Raw genomic sequence first — 14024 nt, forward strand, 5'->3', positions numbered from 1 at the left:
TTAGGAAACATTTTGATTTTAAGCATTGGTGTTAAACATATTTTGACATATGCTTTGTGGTGCCTATTTTGTTTTAAAGAATACCATATCTTATCATTTTACAAAATCTTAAACATGTATCTGGGAAATAATGGAGGATGTTAGGATGCTATATGTGTCTCCTCCAACAAACATATTTAGCTTTTTTCCTAATGGTTGATGACCTGAGTTACAATACTACATTTTTCTCCCTCAATTTTTTTACGTTTTCCGATGTTTGTGTTGCTACGGTTAGACTACTATATTGCACTCTTGTTTGTGCACTTTCCTCATGTCTTGGTGGGATCTTAATACATCAGCGACACCCAATCTAATGAGCAGTTGAAGACATCTGCCTCTGCAGAAATCAAGGAGAAACCAAAACCTTCTGGCTGGATTTCAAAAGTTGGGGATCTCATTCGCGAGAAGGTGGCAGTAAAAAAGTAGTTCATACCATCATACCGAGCACTGATGCCAGTCCTTGGCATTCAAGATACAAGAGCTGTAATCTTGCCACCACTTCCTGGTTCCAAATACAATCGTTTTGTCTCTATTGATGAAAGTAGGTTACATTATGTGGCCAATTCTCCATAGTAGGCCAAAAGGAGTCCTTGGTAGTTCCCTAACTCTTCTCGCTACCATACAGGAAATTCCTCTACAACTAGTGAGCTCCACCAAAACTGTTCCTCTCCAGTTGGGGGCGGGGGGTGAGAATGCACTACAGTTAATTCCTGCATGCGCTACAACTGCCAGCAATGCAACTGAAGTGATTACTGTTCTTACTACTGCATTTTCTGCAGCTGATGTATTTTATACAGATTTGCATCTTTTGGATTTTCCCAGTCCTGCTGTGGTACCTGAGGCACCAGTTTTTCTACAAACTGTTTCTGGGTATTATGTGGGTAGATATGATTTTTTTCCTGACTCTTTCGACAGCTTATCTGTTCTAGACACTCCTACTGCACAGATTTGTATTTTCTTTTCTAAGCTGAAGCATACTTATCTGGTCCTGATGGGTGTATGGTCAAACATTTCCTTAATTTTTCAAAATGACTGTTCCCTAAATTATCTAATTAATCACTTTCTCTCACAAAATAATTAAATTGCTCTTTTACTGAAACTATGATTGTCTCATTCCAAAAAAGACTGGGATGTGTCCCAATGCAAAACGTACTGCCCTATATCACTGATTAACAGGGATTGTAAGACGTTTGCCAAAGCACTCGCCCTCAGACTTAACGATTTTATGCCCGATCTAGTGGATATTGAACAGTCAGGTTTTGTTCAAAACAGAAGTATAACTGATAACTCACATATTTTTCTGAACATACTGAGCAAAGCCCCCAAACGTAAACATTCCCTCACAGCGATAGCTTTAGATGTTGACAAGGCATTCAATAGAGTTAATTGGCAATTCCTTATGCAGCCCCTTGATTGGCATGGGTTTGGTCCAAAATGTCTTCAACTCATCTGTTTACTCAAGTCATCTCCCCGTTCATCTGTCATGGTCAATGGATTACAATCTCCATACTTTCCTCTTAAGAGAGACTCTAGGCAAGGATGTCTCCCATCGCCCCTGGTATTTATTCTTGCTCTTGAACCTTTTCTATAGTGACTAATACATTCTGGTGGCTTTTTGGGTTTTCAGCGAAAGGACACGCACATTAAATTCACAGCATATGCGGATGACATCCTTCTTTATATTTCCAAGCTGGTAACCTCCTATTTATATTTTTTTGAAGAGTTACGGCATATTTGGAAGTGTCGGGGTATAAACTCAATATAGAAAAGTCGGAAGTTTTTGTTGGAGTTTGCCATGATTTCTCTGGTCTCTCATTTACACAGCATTTATCTGTCGCAACGCGCTAAATTTTGGATTCCCTCAGTTATATCCCACTCATGTTCCATTTTCATGCCGTATTTGATGACCCACCTATCCCCTTATCAGCAATATGTTCAACATCCCATCTCATATAACAAATGGCAATTGAACAATGGAAACACACAAATTTGGCATCATTGGTTCAATCAAGGTTAAGTTACAGTCTCTTGATTATTACAACATAATTTCTTTTGAAACACTTTCCTGCTCATTTAATCTCTTCCCAAAATTTCTGAAACAACACCAGCTTTTTGAGCCAATGCTTACCACCACACACTGTTCCTTCCCATTCTCTCCCATTCAGGGTCAGGTTCACAGATTTCTCCTATTTCCATCATCAACTCATCCTAAACTGCATTAATCTATAAAACATTAAAATACCCTTAACAGACAGACCTAAATCCAAACTTGAATTTACATGGGAATCTGATTTGCAATGTAGTTGGCCTATATCCTTTTGGGTGAAAACTTGGGAGAAGATTCACATCACCATATGTCAAGCCAACCGTACTCAAACGCTAAACTATTTTTACAAGAAATCTGGTGTTGTAATACTAATTCTGGAACATACTTACATATGTTTTTTCTGTGTTCTAAGCTATCTCAATTCTGGGTGCTTGTTTGGACCAGAACAGGAGATATCATTGGAATTCGCACTTCAATCTTTAGTTTTTGCTTTTCTCGCAATTTCATTGCGTTCTCTTGCTTTATCCCATTTTTTTAATGCCTTCTCCTTGCTTCATTCTCATTTTCACTGCTTTCTCCTTGCCTTTTCTCCAACTTTTTAGATGCATTCTTCTTGCTTTTCCCTAGTTTTCACTGCTTTCTCCTTGCTTTTCCCCCATTCTTCAGTGCCTTTTCCTTGCTCTTTCCATCATTTTTAAGTGCTTTCTCCTTGTAGTTCTCTTATTGCCACTCCTGCCTGCCACCCGTTTTTTCCCACCTCCCACCTAGTCTTGCCCACTGCCTCCCAGTTCCCCTCCCTCTTCCCAGGACCTTCTTAATGGAGGCCACAGCAAAACCCATTGAGCAGGTCCCAGGCCCAGCTCGCCCCGTACTGCTGCACCACTCTTGCTCCTGTCTTTTCCTTGCTTTTCCACCCATTTGTTTGAGTGCCCTCTCCTTGCTTTTCCCTCATTTTCACTGCTTTCTCCTTGCTTTTTCTCCCATTTTTTGTGTTCAATCTTTTTTATTAGAATCGAGCACATCATATTTATACATTGCTGCAATAATTAACAAGTAGTAAGCAGTACAAAGTAGGGTGGGGAGATAACCAGGAAAACAAGGTGTTACCCAGCCAATAGAAAGAGGGAGAGACCAAATAACCCCCGTATCATAAACCTGGTAAGACAACGTAGGGAGTGGGACAAAATCTTCCCGGGATACAAGTAATAAGACAAAAGGGCCAGAGTCCGTTAACGGCCTATGAGACAGGTCGAGAGAAGGTTGCCTGTAAAGGCCCTGGACATCCGGTAAATAGAAAGTCTACATCGCTATTTGACTGGGCATGCAGTAGAAACCATTCGGCTAAGACTTCGGTGTCCCAAGCGTTGCCCCCCACCCGATGGATAACAATATCACTGTGCAGCAACAAAAAACAAGTGATGTTTTACAAAAGAAAAGAAGAAACCAAAACCAAAACCATCCCAAAGGAGGAGACAAAGAATGTAGAGAAGGAAGAAGGAAGAACCGAAGATGGAGAGAAAAAAGTCAACAGGGAGGAGTGGCAATCCCCAATCAGGGGAAGGGGGTGAAGAAGAAGGGGGCGGGTCAAAGCTAGGTGCGCCATAGGGGTCCGGGGGTCAGTACATGGGTCCGAGGAGTCAGAGGTGGGGCAGGTCCCCCATTAGGCGGAGGTAGGGCTGCTCGGAGAGTCCGGCGCCTGACCCGAGAGATAGGCACCAGGGAATCCTCAAAGAGTTGCAGGGTGCGTAGCCTGGGGGGCATTAGGCGGGAGTACTCAGGTTTAGTAAAATGTTGGATAAGCGGTTGCCAGACACGGTCAAATCGGGTGTCGGTATGGTCAAGACGCGCTGTGAGAAGTTCTAGGGCCAAGACATCCCACAGTCGTAGGAACCAGGTCGCTATGGAAGGGGGGGTGGGGCTTCTTCCAGGCAGCTTCAATGGACTGCCTCGCTGCCCCCAGTAAATGGAGGATCAGGTGTCACTCCGCTACGGTCATAGCCTTAAGCGCGCCTGGTTTAATGCTCAGAAGCAGTAAGGATGGGTCAGGGGGGATCGGGAACCCCACCACGTCTTTAATATGGCTGAGGACTTCCTTCCAAAACAGAGCGAGGCCCGGGCAGGACCACCAGATGTGCAGGAAGTCCCCCTCGGCATTCTGGCATCTCCAGCACAGCGAGCGAGAGTTCGGGAACATCCGATGCATGCGAGTGGGGGTATAGTACCATCGTATCATCAACTTGTAAGCTGCTCCGCCCACCCGCGCACTTGGCCATATATGGCGACCGTGCGACGCAGGTGAGTGTGACCTAGTTTTAGGACACCCCCGCGCCGCACGGCCACCAGCTGCTGCGTGTGCCCCCCCTTCCTTTGTGCCTCGCTGCCCGACTGCCGGCTCGTGACCACGCCCCCTCCTTCGAGCGGCGTGGTCCGTGATCAGCGCTCCTCTCCCTGTGCCCCTGGTTCTCTGTGCAGACTTGTATTTGTGCTTATTTGTGCTTATTGTTGTTTTTCCGCCGTATTGCCTGTAGAATTGTATTTGTGTTCATTGTTGTTTTTTCCGCCGTATTGACTGTCTTTTCCCGCCTGTTGCCGCCCTCCGTCTTCCCTCCCCGCTCCCCGCCACCACCGCTGACCCCGCCCCTTTTTTCCTTCTGTTCCCTCCCCGCTCCCGCCTCCCAGCTGCTCCGCCCACCCGCGCACTTGGCCATATATGGCGACCATGCGAACACGCAGCGGTCACGCGCAGCGGGCGCGCCGATTGTGCGCCGAAGGCGCGCCAAAGGCAAGCCCGTCTATGCCCGTCCGCGCCTGGACCGCGCCCAGTGCCAGGACCCCTGGCCCACGAGGACCCCGGCCAACCCGCCTGACGTACACCGCCGCCACCCTCAGCGCACTCAACACCGGTCGACTCCCAGGATGCTACCAAGCCACACCACGACGCACCCACGGACCCTTCAGCTGCCACGCCTGCAAGTTCACCTGCATCCAGACCTGCCTCGCCAAGCCGAAGCCGAACACCAGCAGCAACCACCTCAAGTGCATCCTGCTCAACACCCGCTCCGTCCACAGACACGCCATCGAACTCTGGAACCTCCTAGACGCCACAGCCCCTGACGTTGCCTTCATCACGGAGACCTGGATGAACGCCTCCTCAGCGCCCGACATCGCCATCGCCATCCCAGAAGGCTACAAGATCACCCGGAGGGACCGCAACGCCAACCAGGTGGGAGGAGGCATCGCCATCATCCACAAGAACACCATCCGCATCACGACCAGCACCGACAACACCCCACCCTCCGCCGAACACCTGCATTTCCAGATTCACACCGACCCGAAGACCACCCTCAGAGGCACCCTGATCTACCGACCTCCAGGACCACGCACTCAATTCAGCGAGGACATCGCCGACTTCGTCAGCCCGCACGCCCTCCCCTCCGCTGACTACATCCTCCTGGGGGACTTCAACTTCCACCTGGAGAACAACAACGACTGCAACACCAGCACCCTGCTCGACAACCTCGCCAACCTTGGACTCAAGCAGCTGGTGTCCACCCCCACCCACCTCGCCGGACACACACTCGACGCCATCTTCTCATCCAGCAAAGACATCGCCTTCAGCCACGCCACAGAACTCCACTGGACGGACCACAGATGCATCCACTTCACCTTCAGAAGAACGACGATCCACCACCACCAGCAACAGGTTGCCCGAAGAAGCTGGAACAAGATCACAGCCGACCAGCTCGCCGCTTCCCTGAGCCAGCACCCTCCGGCCAGCTCAGCGAACCCCAGCCAGGCAGCCGACAACCTCTCGAAGTGGATCAGCAAATGCGCAGACGAACTCGCCCCTCTGAGGACCCCGCCCAGCAGACCCGGCAATAAGAGAGCCCCATGGTTCACCGACGAACTCAAGAGCTCCAAGAAGAACTGCCGAGCCCTCGAGAAAGCCTGGAGAAAGGAACCCACGCCGGACAACAGGACCACCCTCAAGTTCGCCACCCGGAAACACCACCAATTGATCCGCACCGCCAAGAAAACTGCATTCAAGAACCGACTGGACAACAACGCACACAACTGCAAAGAACTCTTCAACATCGTGAAAGAGCTCTCCAACCCCAACGCCGGAAACAACGACATCACCCCTTCGCAAGACCTCTGCAACTCCCTCGCCTCCTACTTCCACAACAAGATCGCGGACATACACAACAGCTTCAGCACTCAACCGACGCACGCCGCGACCGCAGCAAGGCCATTCACCACCACCCTCCGCGCCGGGACCCCGGTCAACACCGAAGACACCGTCCACATGATGAACTCCGTCCCTCACCACGTCTTCAACAAAGCCAACGCTGTCATCGCACCCCACCTGCGGGACATCATCAACACCTCATTCGACACCGCCACCTCCCCCGAGAGCTGGAAGCACGCCGAACTCAGCGCTCTACTCAAGAAACCTACAGCAGACCCCACCGAACTCAAGAATTACCGCCCCATCTCTCTACTCCCGTTTCCAGCCAAAGTCATCGAAAAGACCGTCAACAAACAGCTGGCCGCCTTCCTCGAGACGAACGGATCCCTCGACCCATCGCAGTCCGGATTCCGTGCCAACCACAGCACCGAGACCGCCCTCATCGCCGCCACTGACGACATCCGAGCCCTGATGGACAACGGAGAAACAGCGGCCCTCATCCTCCTAGACCTCTCCGCGGCTTTCGACACGGTCTGCCACCGCACCCTAGTGCAGCGCCTCAGCAACGTCGGAATCCAGGAGAAGGCATTGGAATGGATCGTCTCCTTCCTCGACGGAAGAACACAAAGCGTCCGCCTACCACCGTACAAGTCAGAGGCCACCGAAGTCATCTGCGGCGTCCCTCAAGGATCCTCGCTGAGCCCTACTCTCTTCAACGTCTACATGAGCCCCCTCGCGGCCATCGCACGACAACACAACCTCAACATAATCTCCTACGCCGACGACACCCAGCTGATCCTCTCCCTGACCAACGACCCCGCCACCGCCAGAGCCAACCTGCACGAAGGGATGAGAGAGGTAGCCGAGTGGATGACGACGAGCCGTCTGAAACTGAACTCAGATAAGACGGAGGTCCTCATCCTGGGCTCCTCGCCCTCCGCCTGGGACGACTCCTGGTGGCCCCCCGCCCTGGGCACCGCACCCAAACCGACGGACCACGCACGCAACCTGGGTTTCATCCTGGAATCCTCCCTCTCCATGACCAGGCAAGTCAACGCCGTCTCCTCGTCGTGCTTCAACATCCTGCGCATGCTTCGGAAGATCTTCTGGTGGATCCCCACAGAGACCAGGAAGACCGTCTCCCAGGCCCTCGTCACCAGCCGACTGGACTACGGCAACGCACTCTACGCCGGAACCACCGCCAAGATCCAGAAGAGACTCCAGCGCATCCAGAACGCCTCAGCCAGACTCATCCTCGACATCCCACGACACAGCCACATCTCCGGACACCTAAGAGACCTGCACTGGCTCCCGGTCAACAAGAGAATCACCTTCCGCCTCCTTACCCACGCACACAAAGCTCTCCACGATCAAGGCCCGAGCTACCTCAACAACCGCATCAACTTCTACGCTCCCAAACGCCACCTCCGATCTGCCAGCCACGCCCTCGCCGCCGTCCCACGCATCCGCAGAGCCACTACAGGAGGAAGGTCCTTCTCCTACCTGGCCGCCAAGACCTGGAACTCCCTCCCGGCCGACCTGCGCCTGACCCAAGACCACCTCTCCTTCAGGAAGAAGCTCAAGACCTGGCTGTTCGAGCAGTAGCGGCACCCCCCCCCCCCCAGCGCCTTGAGACCCTACGGGTAGGTAGTGCACTCTATAAATGTCTTTGATTGATTGATTGATTGATTGATTCGCTTTGAAGAATACTACGATACACCTTGGGGAGTCCATGCCTCCGGAGCGACCTCAGTGGCCAAGTCGGACACCCACCGCATCTGATAGCCATAGGGAGAAAGCTGCTGAGAGTGTTGCAAAACAGAGTAAGTTCTAGAGATCAGTCCCTGCGAACCATCAAATCTGCGTACCAAAGACTCAAAGGGGGTAAGCCGATGGATTGCCTCCCGGACATAGTCTGGCGAGCTAAGCCAATGGCGCAACTGGTAAAAATCTTGGATGACGCGACGCCCCTCCAACGTCCAAGCGGCGAAGGAAGTAGGCGATAAGGCAGGAGGAAACAGAGGGTTGCGCGTTAGAGGCGTATTCGGAGAAGGGAACGTCGTCAGGCCCCGAGAGACCACCACCCCGTCCCAGATTTCCAGCACCGTTCTCGTTGAGGTGGGTCTGTAGGCGCTTCGGGGACAGGCCCGTGCAGAATCCAGGCAAGGTCCCACAATGGCCGGCAGGCCACCTCCCGATCCATATTGAACCAGTGTTTCTCGCTTTCAGGGACAATCCATTCAGAGAGGAACCAAAGGTGGCAGGCCCAGTAGTATTCCAGCAGGTTAGGGCAAGCCAGACACCCCCGGGACCTAGGGAGCATGAGAATTTTATGAGAAAAGCGCGGTTGCAATTTCCCCCAGATGATTCTAGTAAAATCACGTTGAAGAGCCAGAATGTTCGTCCGCGGTATAGGGGTAGGAAGGGATTAAAAGAGGTAAAGTATTTTCGGAAGACGAGACATTTTAATGGTGTTGAGGCGCCCCAACAACGCCAAGGGAAGACCCTCCCAGCGACGCATCTCGTCTCGAATGGATTTCCTATACCTGGGCCAATTGGCCAAAGTTCAAGACTCCAGCTTAGGAGTGAGGTCCAGACCGAGATATCGGATTGAGTCGTCAGACCACTAGAAGGTCCCCTAGTCCCTGGACCACCGGGGCCGGAAGCGTAAGATTAAGGGCGTGGAATTTGGCAAGGTTTATCCGGTAGCCGGACGCGGCCTCAAGGGTCCCCAAAAGAGTCGCCACAGCTGGTAGGGACAGCTCCGGAGAGGACAGGGACAGTAAAAGACCATCAGTGAAGAGGGAGGTTTTATGTTCAGCGCCCGCCATGCGTATGCCCCGGATGTCTTGGCTACAGCGAATAGCAATAGCTGAGGGTTCAACTGCAAGTGCTAATAAGAGAGGAGAAAGGGGACACCCCTGCCTGTTACCGCGGTGGAGAGGGATAGGCCCTTGGCAATGACGTATAAAACCGACCTGATCGGGGTCAATAAGGCCCAGTAAGAGGGGCTCCAACCGATTCGCTAAGATCTTCGTATACATTTTGGCGTCCATATTCAGTAGTGCAATGTGCCGGAAGGAAGCAGGCTGGGTCGGGTCCTTGGTCGGCTTAAGAATAAGAACTATTTCCGCCTCGTTCATCATGGAGGAGAGGCCCGAATGGTCAGTGAAGGTACTAAAAAGGTGAAGTAAATGTTCTTTCAGTTGTGGATAAAAGACTCGATAGAAGGTGACCGGCAGACCATCAGGGCCAGGAGTTTTGCCCACCGGGAGCTGTTGCGACACCTTGGCGATCTCATCATGGGAGATCAGGTCATCCAGCAGCCTCGTGAAGTAGGGGTTGATGGGGTCCCAAGGGCAGGAGTCGAGAAAGGGCGTGACACATTCCGGAGAACAAGGAACCAAAGTATATAGGTCCCTATAGAAGTCCTCGAGCGTATGGCCCTTGTCGGTGTACGAGATGTCCCAGGATCCGTCCGGTCTCTTAAGTTTGGCGATGTGAGATCTAGCAGTCTGGGCCTGGAGGCGCCGGGTGAGGCACGCCCGACCTTATCGCCACCTGCATAAAACTTCTGTTTAATAGTTAGTAGAAGTCTTTCTGCCTTGTTAGTGCGCTGAAGACACAACTGGCCACGGAGGTCTGCCAGACGTCTCTTATTGCTAAGGGATGGATGGGTATGATCCTTGCGCTCCAGGTCTTCAATGTCCCTGGAGAGGGTGGATTCGACCAAGTGGGCCTCCCTGGAACAGTTGTATGAAGTTACAACGCATACTATTACAACGCATGCATTTACAACGCATTTTTTACAACGCATAGTCATTTACAACGAATGTTTTCACAACGCAAACCAATACATCGCAAATATGGAAAATGCATAAGAAAAGCCATTACAACACAAGACAATACTACGCATGCCATTACAACGCATATGTTGAAAAAAAAAAAAAAATTGGCAAATACCTCCTGGCATGGGATGCAGGGAAAATAGGGGTTTTGGGTGGGGAAGTTTAATCAAATGTGCGCAGAAACTGTACATACTTTTGATAAAAAAGTACTTGCTAAAAAAAATAATACTCGGATATTAATTTTTATACTCGAGTATTACTCGCGTATTAAATTTAAGAAAAAATAAAAGAATGATTTTACAATACAGCTGTTCGAATATTAAAGATGAAATACATAGAATATAGCAATAATTATGAAATATCCACACATAAAAGTCTAAAACGCAGTAAGCAGAACGGTAAACGACAAGCCCACCATTTTAAGAGCTAAACTCATCCAAAAGTCCTACAACAGTTTCCATGACATTATATTAACCCTTGAGCACACAAAATGGAGGTGAAAACAGACACAATCCAAACTAACGGGCATAAACGTAAGCGCAAATTAAATTATACGTTTACACATGAAAAAAAATTGAAAAAAACCATGAACACATTACACATTTTTGTGAAAATAATGGTGGTAGACAAAAAAAGATATAAAAGGAGCCGTCCACCATTTTGAAACCAGTGGTCAACTGACTACCAGCGAGAGCACACGCTTATATGCCTGCCTCCTTCTGACAGAGATACTGTGACTGTGAAATCGCAGAACTGCCTCACAAATACACGAAGTAAGTAAGTTAAATAAGAAATGAATAACTCGCTATTATTTTAAAATCAGCAAATCATTATTTTGAAAAATGTTCATTTATTTACAGTTTTGCGATAACTTTTAGCAGAGTTTGGATAACAGTGAAAAAGTATTCTTTTCGCATGACATTCTCCAAAGTAAGTCAAAATATATTTTGCAATTATAAAATGTATAAAATACAAACTAGGAGTTAGTATTAGTAAATAATGTTGAAAAGAATGTTACATTATTTAAAGAAGAGCAGATTGAAAAGAATATTACTTTGTTCCTTCAAAATTTCAACAAAAAAGGACATTCATAGAGAAATATGTTTAACCAAGAAAAAAGGATAAATATAACAAATGTAAAGCGTGTTTGAAACAGAGAAATTATTGTAAAAAAGGGGTGCTTACATTGAAAAAAAAAAGGCTGGAGAGTGTTGGGATTATAAATAATATTCAACAGTGAAAACGAAACTTCCTTTGCTGATAAGATGCATAGTGGTGGGGTAAAGCACAAGGGAAAGTATAACAATTAAACATGGTACTTGTTTTGGGCAAATTTTAGATTGAGGTGTGCAGAATAAAAATAAGATAAGTACGAGGTGTACCCAACTGAGATTTAAAAAAAGGTAACTGGTGATAAAAGAATTAGTGATGGAAAAGTTAACGGTGCAATAATTTTGGAAAAAAGAGTTTGACTTTTATGTTATGAATTAGTAAAGATGCCAAAAAAATTAGGTGAATGCCTCACTAGTTTTTTATAAACAATCTCCAAAATCTCCTTAATAGGTTGAAAATGATGAATAGTGGTAAATAAAAAAAGTACAGTGAATTCACTGAGGTGAAAAAGGTGGTTAGTGGTGGATTAAATTAAATTATTGAAACTGAAATGGGGTGCTTGGATCAGTACAAAAGCTGAAAACAGGTGTAATTGTTAAAAATCTGGGAAACGTAATATTTTTTTAAAAATGGAAACCATTTGTATTCATATAGATACCAGCAGACAGACAATTCAGAACACGAATTCATAACTGAACCACCTTCCAAAAGGCATCCAAAGATCAAAAAAAGCTCCTTCAATCTTCAACACAACTTTTTAAGGTGAGTAAATTTTCGTAAAAATTCTTCCTAAAAGCTAACAATTACTTTCGCAATAGCAGCCAACACACATAATAACCATAGAAATGTTTATAAACTAAATATTTTACTCTACCAGATCTAAAGAAGATTCAACACATCAAAAATGTTCTTGAAGCAAAAATTCCAGAAACCAGAAGACACAAGAAGCAAGTGAAAACATTTTAAAAGGTAATTAGTACTAAAAAAGAATGAATATTGAAATCTTTATTTTTCCACAGGGACATAACTTGTTTATAGTAAAAGTTTAACTCCATCAAAGCATTTTCTTGAAATGTAATAAAGCTGTACTTTTTTTTAAAAACAGTTTCACAACCAAGCTGAGACTGGCTCCATCCAAAATTGAAAATCAATGGTGGGTTAATAATTAATTTACAAAGTAGAAAGGTTATTCTGCCTCATATAAGATACTGAAAGAGTACCACTTAGTAATCCAAAGAATACATAACCGTGGCGAAGGAAAACAACAGTATAAATGAGGAATAATTACTAATTAAAGAAGTGCTTTCCTAAGAAATAAATAGTTGACAGTGTTGTTTTCTCAACAGATACCAACAGACAGACAATACAGAACCCTAATTCCAATTGAAACCAGCTTGAAAGACCATCCTAAAATCAGAAACACCTCCTTGAACCTTCAAGAAAACTCTTTTAAGGTGAGTTCATTTCCAAAAAACTCCTCAATATTAACTAACTCTTATTTACCCATAGCAAGCAAGGCACATCCATAGAAATATTTGTAATCTATATTCTTTTCTCTACCAGATAAAAAGAAGAATCAACATCTAAAACATAATCAAGCATCAAAAAGCAACGCGAAGGAAATCAAAACAATTGAAAAGGTAATTGCAACTGAAACACTTTGCAAAATCCAAGAAATAATTTTCAACAGGGACATAAATTGATATTTGTAAAAGTTTCAAACCAACAAATGCAAGTCACAAAATGTAGCATAGATGTACTTTAAAAACAAACTGGTCAACAATCAATAATATATCTTGAATACTGTTTAAAAATGGTTCAATAAAGCACATCTATTCTCAAAATATAGACTCAAACTTATTTTTTTCTACGTTTTCTTATCATTACAGAAAATGTCATATAAGCTCAGGCAGGGGAAACAGGCTCCTGAAGCATGCAGGGTACATTTATGGTAAGGAGAGACTAAGTGAACCAGGGTGTCATTGGAGGTGTGTGCAATACTACTCATCCCATTGCACAGGCAGAGCGGTTACTCTGGGTGACTCTGTTTTAAGAACCATAGACCATAACCTCTCTGCCTCTGCAATGGAGATTGAGGTGAGGGAAACAATAAATGAAATCAAGGAAATTGCATCCACCTCCAATGATTCCTGTGGTTCAATTTTGAGGGAGGTTGCACAACACGTCCCAACTCATGTTGCCAGCAGTATGCCCATTATACCCAATCTGAGACGAATTGTACTACGCAAAAAACAGGCAAGTAACCCACAACGAGTTACTCTATAAACATTCTCTGATATACTTATTCCTCCTGAACTCTCTGTTTCTGTTTCTAACGAACCTTTCCTATTGCATGACAACAAAAGCCCTCTGAAAAGAATCCTCATCTTTAGCACACCACGTAATCTTGCTAAGTTGGAGAATAGTGATGTTTGGATGATGGATGGGACTTTTAAAAGCACGCCCCATCCATTCTCCCAAATATACACCATTCATGCAAAAATGAACAATACAGTAATCCCTTTAGTATACAGTTTGCTTCCTGATAAACAATCCACAACTTACAATTGTTGATTTTGAATTTGCAATGATTAATGTTATTTCCAAAACGTACACGGATACCCAAATTCAAGGATGTTTTTTCCACTTTTCTCAGGCATTTTGGAGTAAAATACAAAAAACATCCTTAGTTGTGGATTACGTATCGGATAGCAAACTGCAATTCGAACTAAACAAACGTACTGCACTTTGCTTTGTTCCTCCTGATAGTGTAGACGAGTACAACACT

Source organism: Triturus cristatus, chromosome 2_1, assembly GCF_964204655.1.
Source record: "Triturus cristatus chromosome 2_1, aTriCri1.1, whole genome shotgun sequence".
Classification (NCBI taxonomy): domain Eukaryota; kingdom Metazoa; phylum Chordata; class Amphibia; order Caudata; family Salamandridae; genus Triturus; species Triturus cristatus.